At 43.5% G+C, this 12,538-nt stretch overlaps 1 pseudogene across 1 annotated transcript in view; it reads left to right on the plus strand.

Moving 5' to 3' along the window:
* The window catches only part of LOC308409260 (outer mitochondrial transmembrane helix translocase-like), a 43,891-nt pseudogene that overhangs the window by 23,180 nt on the left and 8,173 nt on the right, over positions 1–12,538 (plus strand). The window contains exons 6-8 of the transcript in view: positions 9,939–10,045; positions 10,791–10,880; positions 11,798–11,848. The product of the transcript in view is annotated as an outer mitochondrial transmembrane helix translocase-like (transcript). The remainder of the gene's footprint in view (positions 1–9,938; positions 10,046–10,790; positions 10,881–11,797; positions 11,849–12,538) is intronic.

Genomic DNA, 12,538 nt, shown 5'->3' on the forward strand with positions numbered 1-12,538 from the left:
GTCACAGGACTAAGTGTTTAATACAGGGACTTCCGCAGCCTTTTCAACAGCGCTGCGGACCGCGGGGTGGGGGCGGGCAGTGTTTTGGAAATGACAGTCTTCATTACAAAGCTTTCTTCGTTATGAATTAGCATACATGTTTTTATTGAACATTTGAAGAACTAGCAAAAAAACCAGAAACTCTTGTAGTTCACAGTTCACTTGTAAGTCAGAGATAAAAACGACAAGGAGCAGGTGCATCTAGTACAGGTAGAGCTGCTGCAAAAACCCACAGAGCCCAGCAGCCAGCAACAAATTCTGGATCCTTTGCTTTTAGTTAGCAATTAGCATTAGCAGCACATCCTGCGTCCGATGTGAAAGGACTTTTATGCTGCTCGCTGTGACTCACAACAATGGTCCCGGGTCAGCCCTGACGTTGTGTTAAACTAATCCTAAAGTAATAATGGTATTTCTAACCACTGACATACCACAACGTTATCCTTTCAACAGCTGCTGAAAGTAAGGGGACCTAACTGCTATCGGATATTTATATAGAGATTACCCTTCAAGGACCTGCAGTTCAAAAAAGTGCCCCTCCGACAGCCAAACCCATCTGTTCTCTAATTGGATTGTTACATTTGTGATTGACATGACATTCACCAATCAGATGAAAGGAAGAAAAATAGGGTCAAAATTCGTAGTTGTAGCTTGCAGGGTTTTTTAGCTAAGTCCACACACAAATCTTTTTTACACATACAAATCTTTTTTACACACACTGTGGGAGACGTACATATTGTGGTCTTCCTGTCAGGTAATCAACAATCCAGGACACCAGAGAAGCATCCACCTGCATCGCTGCTAACTTATCACCCAGGAGGGTCGGCCTGATGGTGTTGAAAGCACTGGAAAAGTCAAAAAACATGACCCTCACAGTGCTCGCCGGCTGGTCCAGATGGGTGTAGACACGATTGAGCAGGTAGATGATGGCGTCCTCTGTTCCGAGACGAGGCTGATAAGCGAACTGAAGGGGATCCAGATGTGGTCTTACTATGGGTCGCAGCTGGTCCAGGATGAGCCTTTCCAGGGTCTTCATGATGTGGGAGGTCAGTGCCACGGGCCTGTAATCCTGGGGGCCACTGGGACGAGGCGTCTTTGGTACAGGGACGAGGCATGATGTCTTCCACATCACCGGGACCCTCTGCAGACTCAGACTCAGCATAAACAGTTTATGAAAGACTCCACACAGCTGGGGGGCACAGGCCTTGAGGACAAGGGGACTCACTCCGTCTGGTCCAGCAGACTTGCCTGAGTGAAGTCTCCTCATTTGCATCTCAACCTGGTATTGAGTGAAGGTGATGGGTGGGGGAGGGGTGTCAGGAATCTCACAGGAGGCAACATGTGAAGAGAGAGGCTGGCACAGTGGTGTGGCTCTGGATTCCAGGCTGACTGCAGGTGAGGTTGTGGGGGTGGGAGCAGACACTGTGGTGTCGAATCTATTGAAAAACAGATTCAACTCGTCGGCTCTATTCTCACCTCCCTCAGCTCCCCTGCTGTTGGTTGGCCTGAATCCAGTGATGGTCTTCATGCCCCTCCACACCTCTCTCATGCTGTTCTGCTGGAGTTTCCACTCCAGCTTCCTCCTGTAATTGTCCTTAGCCTCTCTGATCTTGTCCTTTAGTAACACCTGGACCTTCCTCACCTCCTCTTTGTTGCCCCCTCTGAAAGCCCTCTTCTTGTTGTTGAGGAGGGCTTTGATGTCCTTAGTCACCCACGGCTTGTTATTTGGGTAACAATGAACAGTCTGAGCTGGAACAATGGAGTCGGTGCAGAAAGTTATGTAGTCTGTGATACACTCAGTAAGCCCATTGATGTCCTCGGCGTGAGGCTCACAGAGTGTTTCCCAGTCGGTCACCTCGAAACAGCCCTGTAGTTCCGCTATTGCCTCCTCTGACCACCTCCTAACAGTCCTGGTGGTCACAGGTTCCCTCCTCACAATTGGCACATAGCGGGGGGTGAGGTGAATCAGGTTATGATCTGACCTACCAAGTGGGGGGAGGGAGGAGGAGCTGTATGCATCCTTGACGTTAGCATACAGTAAGTCTAAAGTTTTCTCTCCCCTGGTGGGACAGTCCACATATTGTTTGAATGTTGGTAGTGTATTGTCCAGTGATACATGGTTGAAGTCACCCGAGATCACAATAAAGGCACTCGGGTGCTGAGTCTGTAGCCGAGCTATGGCAGAGTGGATAGTGTCACATGCAGCTGTGGGGTTAGCAGAGGGGGGAACATAAACAGCCACCAAGATGACGTGAGAGAATTCCCTGGGTAAATAATACGGCCTGAGTCCAACAGCACACAGTTCAGTGTCGGGGCAACAAATCCTTTCTTTGATTGTTATGTTGGCAGGGTTACACCACCGGTTGTTAACTAAAACAGCAAGCCCACCTCCTTTATGCTTACCGCTAGCGATGCTGTCCCTGTCCGCCCGAACAGTGTGGAAGCCTTCCACGGAAGCATTCTCATCGGGAATGACCTGGTGCAGCCATGATTCGGTGAAACACATCAGGCTACACTCTCGGTATTCCCTCTGACTCCGTACCAGTGCTGAGAGCTCGTCGATTTTACTTGCCAACGATCGCACATTTCCCATCACGATAGACGGCAGACACGGTTTAAACCTCCTCCTCGCTTCGAGCCTCCGCTGTCTCACCGTCACCTTTTTTCTTCTCTTCTGTCCTTGACCTCTGCATCCCCGATGTGTTTTCCTCCAAATTTCAGCTGGTACTTCTGCGGGTACTTCTGCGGGCACTTCTGCGGGCCTGGCCAGCGAGCCGGCCGGCATCAGGGCGATCAGCTGATCTCTGGAGTAAACAGTCCGTGCGTGTAGGAGATGTGCCGCGGTCCCGTTCCATGATAAAAGTAACAGTTCCACGGCCACCAGAAGAACAAAAACTCTCTCAATCCACATGATTGAGTAAGAGATAGAAAACGGAGGAAAATACAAGTCAGGAAAAAAAAAGAATACGTAAGAAAAAAGAGCTAAACTAAGAGAAAAGCAGGAGCGACTGTAACAGGCTGCACGCTGGTTGGCGCATGAGGTATTATTTCAGCTTTTCTAATGCTAATCAGCTGCTCCTGTTTGTAAACCCACTTGTTCCCATGATTACGCATCTTAAGTCATCATCATTATTAATCTATGTATTAGTTTTATGTATTAGTGATCTATTTGTTGTAATCATCTATCCTTGCAGTTGTTTATTACACAAAATAAATTATATTATTACACTTCTGGCCACATAGCGCTGATATTCACTGCACATGCCCATATTAACCTTAACCAGAGGGTTTAAAAAAAAACAAACCAATGTTTACATACCAAATCTGCTTCTGCCGTGGCCTGGTGGACAAAAACTTGGTTAAGGGTTCCCCGAGCTTTCACGCCCCTCATGTTCTTCATGTGCCCACCATTAGAAGCATGCCTATGGAAAAAGTGCAGTGCGCTTTATAGGTGTTTGTCGTGCACTTTTCCAGCCAGATGTTTCCCTTTTCCCATTCCTCCCTGTACTTTTGCAGCCTTTTTTTTCTTTCTCTGAGGGGAACAAACATTGCTGCTCTAATGCTGGGCTTACACTGTGCGGTTTTTGGCCCATTTTGAGCCAATTTTTGAGTCATGCGACCGATTTGGTGATCGGCCTAATTTTGGCCTTCATCGTGCATCGTGTAGTATACGTGGGGTAACGAGAAGCAATTAACACCTCGAGCAGCTCCCGATCATCAATCGCTCGTGAGGGTGTCACCGCAGCTGCTCACGCGCAAACACGTAAACGTCGGTGAAAAAGATGGAGCAGCACGGCAGTGCAGCGTGTGATCTGGACACAAGCGATGGAGGCACAACTTGTAGAACTTTGGAAAGCTCATCCGAGCCTTTTCGATGTGGCACCACAAAATTATCACGACCACAACAACAGTGAAAATAGTTGGATTTACATTGCTGCTCAATCACAGCTGCCTGATCAATGTCTTTCATTAGCAATTTAGCAAAGTTGATGGTGGTGGTGTGTCTGTGTGAGTGAAAGACAGAGAGAGAGCGAGCGACAGATTTTCTGTTATAACCTTCATTTTATGGAGGCACAGTGTGAGCACTCAGGTCGCATCAGAGCATCGGGTGAGACCCTGCATCGTGACCTACCAACTTCTAACCCCTGCGAGTCAATCGTGCAGTTTGAAAATCGCACAGTGTATGTCCAGCTTTAGGTGTACTGTCGTCCGAGACCGCAGTGTCGGCGTTTGTTTCCCTGTTGGCCATGCTTCTTGTTGTGGTCATCTGTTGTCTTCCGGTATTTTCTCCGTAAGCGACCTTTCCTCGACCAATGAGATGAGCGGTAATCTGAATTGTCATACTCGAATTGTCATAAGTGTGCTGACAGCTCATTGGTCACAAAGCAGGAGAAGGGCTGGGAATTATGTTTTCAAACAAAGCGTTAATTCCATTAAAAGTTATAGACTACTTTTGATTATCACTGTATTACGGGACAAAGTGCGTCCCTTATTAGCTCAATACGGGACGTGTACTTTTGTTTCGAAATACGGGAAGATTCCGTTTTTTAAGGGACGGTTGGCAACCCTACATCCACAATACGAGGTTAGTCATTAATATAGAGATTGAAAATGTGACGTCATTCAGGGGTAAAACCGCAAAGAATTCTGGGAACTCGTGGCAAGAGGTACTAGCGCACGCAGGCTTTCAATTGAAATCAGTTATACAGCGATAAAAAGAAACAAAAAATGGCAAGAAGCTGTTGTATTATTAACTGCAATAGCCGGTCGCAAGACAGCCACGGAAAGCCGACGGGTAAAGAGATCGGTTGTTATCGGATTACGTCGTTGAAGAGAAATTGTTCGAGCCATGTTTCCGAAGTAACAAAGAGGCGACGGGTGGCCTGGATTGCAGCCATTCAAAGACCAAATATAACGTCCCAGAACACTCCAGCTCACAGGTTAGTCTGCTCCAAGCATTTCCACAAAGGTCAGTCTTCTGTTGTAGTCAATACGTCATTTTTCTTAACATAATTGGTGATATAGGTTACAAGCAAGTCTGGCGCTGAACAGAAATTGTCGCGCTATGCTCCTTTGTTTATTGTGCATAAATAGTAAATTGTCCTGACACAATATTGTGTTTTGCTTCTGTTATTACATGGTACATTGACAAAAACATACTTTTATTCACAGGGTAAAACAGGTTTTTTGTATCACTAATTGCCCAGTACGATTACAGCATACAATATTATTGTCACTGCTACATTTCTGTAATGAACCAGAAATTATTTCCACTACTAATTAATTACCGTTGAGCTCAAAGGTCCTATTAATAAACAATTAACGAATGTGTATTTATGAAGACGATTTGTGAGACTGGTAAACTTACCTTTGTTCGTACGATGGTCTTTACTTTCTACACGGTGCATTTCAAGGTCCCATACCCATCCGTCGGTAAACTGTACCTGGGCTTGTTGCAGTGACCTGAAATTACTAAACTTCACAAGTGTATGTGTAACGGAGGGAAGTTGATTCTATTTCCACAGTGTTTTTTCTAAAGGAAGGAAACCTTCCTCCAAACGGACAGAGCAGTGGAGCCGCCAAGGGAAAGCACACGATTAAAAAACTGTATAATTAAAATATAATTTATTATATTTAAATAGTTAAAAATGTAAAATGAATTAAAACAACCCTGGCCAAGGGGTAACACAATAAAAATCAATAAAACACAACATTAAAAATCCAGTGGCATCCGCCACGGTATAAAAGTCACAAAGAACTAAGAAATCCAGCGAAGTGGTGTAAAAGGGAAACCCAGAGGAGTCCTCGCCTTCCTCCCCGCACTCCGCGTCCCGGTACGCTGAAGAAAGGGAGGGAGCGGCAGTCACTATTCTTTTCAGGCAGTTTTCATTCGTAAAAAGGGGATAAGTCGAAGACTTACCCCGGGTGGGCAGAGCTCTCAACTCCGCCCGCCGCTTCTTTAAAACTGCAAATCGGCACCAGCTGTCTCGCCGCCTCTGCTCTCCCGCAGTGCACAAGCTGGTCTCTTGTTGCTACTGCCATCCGACTGTTCGCTCCGCGTCCCTAGTCGCTGGTGCTGTATCGTTCTCTCCTCTGTATAGTTCCCTGCTCGAACGCCAAGCTCCAAGCCTCCAAGGCTCCAAGACTGCCAGACTCCTCGAGTGCAAGACTACAGGACTGACACACACACTCCGGCCCGTCTCTCGAGCCCCATGTGTCACTCTTTTCGTGTCGCTCTCAAACCTCATGTCAGGCCTCATGTCGCACGCCATGTGTCACGCCTCTGTGACTTCACTCTGAAGCCTCACGTCAGGCCTCTCAGGCCTCATCTCTTAAGCCTCCGTGTCACTCCAGGCTCTCGTGGGTTCCCGTGACACTCATGGGTGCCTTCATGCTTCGGTCCTCTCTTGCCTCTTGGTCGAACTGCTTCCTGTGGTCTGCCAGGCCCTCTTATTGGCCTCTCTGGGATCTCTCGCAGGTGTGATCAGTTTATTATCAGGTAGGGGCGGAGTCTTTCCAGGACAAGTCACCAAATAAATACCATTAAAACATGCAGTAAAACTCATAAAAATAACCCAATGTACAATATTAAAACATTAAAAAGATAAAACACAACAAAAACATGCACAACAAAAAACCTAGGTAACTTGTCTCTCTCCACCCCGTGACATCTGCACTCACTCCAAGAAGCGTATAATTATAAACATGAGCGTGGTGAAAGTTGGGCAGCACGCCAACGTATTTTGTCCCTCTGTGTGCTTGTAAGGGTCTAACCCTTTCACTGGTTTGATTTTTTTCCTCGTATCTTTTCTTTGACTTTTCATCAAGTCTGTCTTTGTACGGACCGGCATTGTTCTCCTTCGTTTTGTACATACCTTTTTGGGGGGCAAAGAAAAAGCAAGAATTTATTGGAACCGAAGAATGAACGTTTTGCGGTGCTGCAAATGCTTGCATTTGATGCGGTACTTTGATTGTTTTGCCACGAGTTCCCGGCATGCAATGCGCGAAAGTCACGTGGTCTGTCAATTTCTATACTGCAACAACATGGGAATAGAGCAGCTGCCAGAGAATTCAACATTAATGAATCAATGGTACAGAAGTGGAGGAAGCAAGAAGAATGAGTTTAATAAAGTTTGATTTATCTGACTGCTTTGTTTCGCTTAATGTGCCTTATAATCCCGTGCACCTTATGGTCCGAAAAATACGTACTGCACACTGCAGTTTAATGTTGCAAAGCACCTCTTTTTAACTTCAGTGGATATTATACATGGTTATGCTCAGGATATGTCAGCCCATTTCTACTGGAAATGCTTTTTGGTTAAACTTTCAGCAAGGAATTTGCATTTGCACTGTTACATTTTTATAAAGCTTTAATGTACATAAAAACCAGCTTCTTGTTTAAGTGAAAATAAATGGAAGGTTGTCTTTTTGCGCTAGTAATGTTGCGGAGTTGTATTTTGTCTCGCATCAATTATATCGTCAGTTATATCGTTATCGCAAATTTTCAAATATATATCGTGATAAATATTTTTGGCCATATCGCCCTGCTCTACTATGCAGTGTTCTATATAGCAGAAAACACTGTCTGTGAACATTTCCAAGTCCTGATGTTCAAAGATATCCCAGTTAGTCCTGTCAAAACAGTCCTGCAGCTGCTGAGAGGCACCCTCTGGCCATATGGTAATATTCTTTGTGATGGTAGGAGCAGTTTTCTTGAGGGGGGCATATGCAGGGATTAGAAACAGTGACAAGTGGTCAGACTGACCCAGATGTAGCAAAGGTCTGGCCCTGTAGCCCATTTTGATGTTGGAATAAACTTTGTCCAGAATCTTGTCACCCCTAGTGGCACACTAAACATGCTGGTGGAATTTGGGGATTGCTGTTTTTAAGTCTGCGTGATTGAAGTCCCCTGCTACGATATGTACACCGACAGGGTAAATGCTCTGTTTATTATTGATGTTTGTATGCAGGAGTGCGATCGCCGAGTTAGCATTAGCATCTGGTGGTATGTAAACAGCTGTTATTATGACAACAGTGAACTCCCTAGGTAGGTAGATGGGCTTGCATTTGACAGTCAGATATTCAATGTCCGAACAGTGACGGTCTGTTATCACTGTGTTGGTACACCAGCTGTTGTTCATATACATACAGAGCCCCCCTGCTTTGCGCTTACCAGAGTCCACTGTTCGGTCATGTCGCTGTGTGGTGTAGCCTGCTAGCTCAATAGCAGAGTCTGGAATGGATTGATGTAGCCAGGATTCAGTGATAAGAAGGATGCATGAGTCTTTGATGAAGTTATTCGCTGCTATTTGCAACCTCAGTTCATCCAACTTGTTCGCGAGGGATCTGGCATTTGTGATGGGGAGCGATGGTTTGAGTGGCTGCCTCCGTAGCCTGGCTAGCGCGCCGGCCCTGCAGCCTCGCCGTCTCCTTCTCTCTCGACGCCGCCTACGCCTCCACCCCGAAGGGATAACAATCCATGGGGAGCCCGGACTCCTCGCTATTTCCACCGGTATCTTGTGTAAGCAGACAAATTTGCTAGTCACGCTCTCGCGGTGACTTACTCCAATCTTGAGGAGATCATGTTGGCTATAGATGTTATTCGCTTGGCTGGTATAACACAAAAAGAAACATATGGCGTACAAAATTATCCAAACATAGCATCGATCGGTCCAACACTGAGCTGCTGCAACTACGTGTGCCGCCATCACGTGTGTTTTTCCCTTAATGGCCACTTTATGTCATGAATCAGCTGTGTAGCACAGGCAGGAGAGGACTCGTAGGCAAGACGTTCACTCAAAATACAGCTTTATTAGCTGAAAAGAAAATAACATAAAACTATACTGGGAAATTATATGAACTAAACACACAGAGAGGCACACAGGGAAACACACAACCATGAGGGAGATCACGATACAGGACCAAAGGAGACGTTGACATAAATACACAGAAGGATAACGAGGGAATTGTGAACAAATGGAGAACACAGCTGACACATATTAACATGAAGACACAAGACCTTCACAATAAAATGGGAAATGGATGAACATGATGCAGGAGTGGACGAGAGGCAGACAAGAGGGAGCAAGGGAAAATGAGACAGAGAGAGAAGACATGACAGGCTGGGGAAACAGAATGTAACACAAGGAGGGAAACAAGACAAAAGGGCTCATACAACATATATAAAGACAGACAGAGAAAGACACAGAGGGCAAAGACACAGGAGGGAATCTAAATAATCAAGGAGCTAAACAGAGGAATTAACTCAAGACTAACTAAACGAACTTAACCATAAACCATAACGCAAATCACATGAAAAAACAAGAACACAAAACACTGGGTCAAATGACCCAGGACCATGACACTGTAGGATTATACAGTTTAATTGGGGAAAGAAACCAGATTTCAGTTGACTACAATCTGATAACATTTAGTGGCAATATTTCCATACTCTACCTTAAAATTTAGAAATAAGAAAATTCAAAACAATGTAATGTGCTTTTAAAATAAACAGAATGTAATATATAAATTAAAAATATAAAGAAACCGATTTTGCTTTCAGTGAATTTGGTCTGCACAACCGATTCAAAGAGAGAGCTGAATGTGTTTTAATATTTGGTCTTAGCTGTATGCATTTTGACAAATACCAGAGAGGCAAAATAATGTAAACTGAAGTTTACACTACAACTTGCTGCTACTACTGCACATTCACCCAATGTACATACTATATATATATATAATGTTCTTCCTCTACCCCCCCCCCCCCAAATTTTGCACATGTCGAGGCGCGTGTCAGGCTACATTTCACTGTGTGTTATACTTGTATAACTATGCATGTGACAAATAAAGAACCTTGAACCTTGAACCTTGAAATGATGAGACTATTCTGTGTGTTTGAACAGATTCATTTCTGAGGACTCGATCCAGCAGGGATCATGAAGTCACAGCTATGATGAAGGCTCAGTTTATGAGTTTGTGGGATGGACTCGAAACAGACCACCAATGTCAGGTATGCACACATCTGAATTGCTTGGGTTCAATATGGAGTCTTGAGATATTCACTGACCTGTGGATGTATTATAGAGAGAAATTTGTCTCAAAAGGGTTGCAAATGCGTAAAATGTGATGCACAATCGTAAATTCATTTACAAATGTGTGCAGTGATTTGTGTGTAGCGTTTGAGGACTGACAAGCATGTGCTTCCATAAACCATAGATCCAAACTACAGTTTAGATCTATGGCCACTTTATTCTGCTAGACCTCAGTGCAGCGTTTATAACTGTGGTTTTGATCTGTTTTTGCTCCTAGTTCAGTTAATTTTAGTCAGAGAACAACAAAACCGGCATTTTCCCAATCTGTAAGACGTCTGTTTTTAGCACCCAACATCTGGTAAACTATCTGCGTTCTATGTTTACATCTTTTTACAGAATCCATTTACATTTCTCTTTTTAACTGTTTGGAGGTTGTTAAATAGTTTTTTGAGCTTTAAGCTGAGATTCTGGCATTTCTGGCAAAATGCATTTATATTTAAAAATTGATTTTAGGATTTAATGAATCAATATCGGATTATTCAAATTAAAATCAATTAGAATTTAAACCCACCCCATTTGCAACCCTTTTGAAACAAAATTCTCTTCATAATGTATGCAATATACTGTATGTGAATCTTGAACATGAACGATCAGATGATCAATAAAATGTTTCTTCGCAGTTTCGGTCTGTATGTAAATCTGATTAAAAGTTTACTTTGTCAGGTGATCATTATGGGAGCCACCAATCGTCCTGAGGACATAGACCCTGCCATCTTGAGGAGGATGCCCACCAAGATCCACATCAAGTTGCCTGTATGTCCTTTTAAAATAAGTCTGACTGTTTTTTAAAAACAAACAAACAAAAAAAATGCATATTGAACGCAGCAGTATGCATTGTAACATGATACATAACATATACATTATAACAGTATATATCTGCATTGGTCGCTTTGCATGCCGTGGCAAGATCATCACACATTCATTTCCATTTTTGCCTGCTGTTAAAGCACAATACTCTCAAGTATTCCCCTGAATGCCACTTGTTTTGCACAATATCCAACTGCCAACCTCTGTATATTTTATATATTTTATTGTTTACTCTATTTAATTTGTAAAATATGTATACACACACACATATATACATACACACACCTAGACATACATATTTAGTATACACATTCAGTAATATGCAGACACTCTTATATTGTACATATATTTATTCAGATAATTCTCAGATTTAGCCATTCTTATATTTTGCTTGTTCTTATGTAATTGTACTTTGCTCCTCTGTTGCTTGTGAAGCTCGCACACAAAAGTTTCACTCACATGTACTGTACCAGTGTACCTGCACATGTGATGTGACAATAAAAGTGATTTGATTTGAATGGAGGTGTCACCACTCAGATAATATCACCACATTAGAAGGAATAAGGCAGAGAGACCTGAAACCTAAAGAAAAGCATCCCAAGAAGTCTTGTGTTTCTCTAATGATATATCATTAAAATGGCAGCAAAAACTGACAAAGCTCTAACACTCATGTCTTCATCTGTGGTAGTGGCCGTGAAACAATGTGCTAGGTTACAAAAACAAAGTGGTGCATGACCAGCCGAAGTGACACCGGAAAGGTGGCATGCGCCAGCATATGAGACATAATTTTTGGCGCACACCACCATCAGACAGGGGTGTGTGGTGAGCATAAAAACAGTCTGACAGGGTGTTTGTTTCTGCAGAACATTGAGCAGCGCGAGCAGATACTCAGACTGATCCTGAAGCACGAGATGGTAAGTTCACAGCCAACACGTTCTCACTCCTAAAGTGTAACATTTTGCGCTAGGTGGCAAATCTTCCGTATGCTTTTGGCCACTGTGAGGGACCAAGCAGCCAAAGCAAAGAGGACACAGGCAAAAAAAATCTCTTCAAAAAGGGTTTTCTTTATTTTAACCCTCAAAAAGTCCAAAATTAACAAAATTCAAAAACATACTTAGCAGGCCCATAAAAGAGGTCAACTAAATATAACTCTACAAAAAAGAATTTCCAGAAACTTAAACAAAACAAAGTGAGACACAACTTAACTCACAAACTGACCTAATTACAAAGACACATGAGGGTAGCTTTTATAATGATTTGGCCAAACCATTTGAACACAATAGGGGGGAAAACAAAAACACACTAATATTAACAAAGCACAGAATAACCTAACTAAACCTAAAACACCCCTGCTCCTGGTAAGCCCATGGTTGGTCCTGCTGAGCAGGCATTTTGTTCCCAGAATCCTCAGCCACGCCTTTTGCCCAGACAGGAAACAGCCACCGCCCAAACCCAGGTAACTCAAAGAAAGAGAAACATAATTAATATCACAAAACATTTTAGAAAAACCACACAATGCTACTATGTGCGCGCCTCATAATACCAGTGTTAGGTTTAACCAAATGATTAATGAAGAAAACTGCAAAGCAAACTAATAAAGTGAA

This window comes from Rhamphochromis sp. 'chilingali' (genome assembly GCF_963969265.1).
Source record: "Rhamphochromis sp. 'chilingali' genome assembly, chromosome: 1".
Classification (NCBI taxonomy): domain Eukaryota; kingdom Metazoa; phylum Chordata; class Actinopteri; order Cichliformes; family Cichlidae; genus Rhamphochromis; species Rhamphochromis sp. 'chilingali'.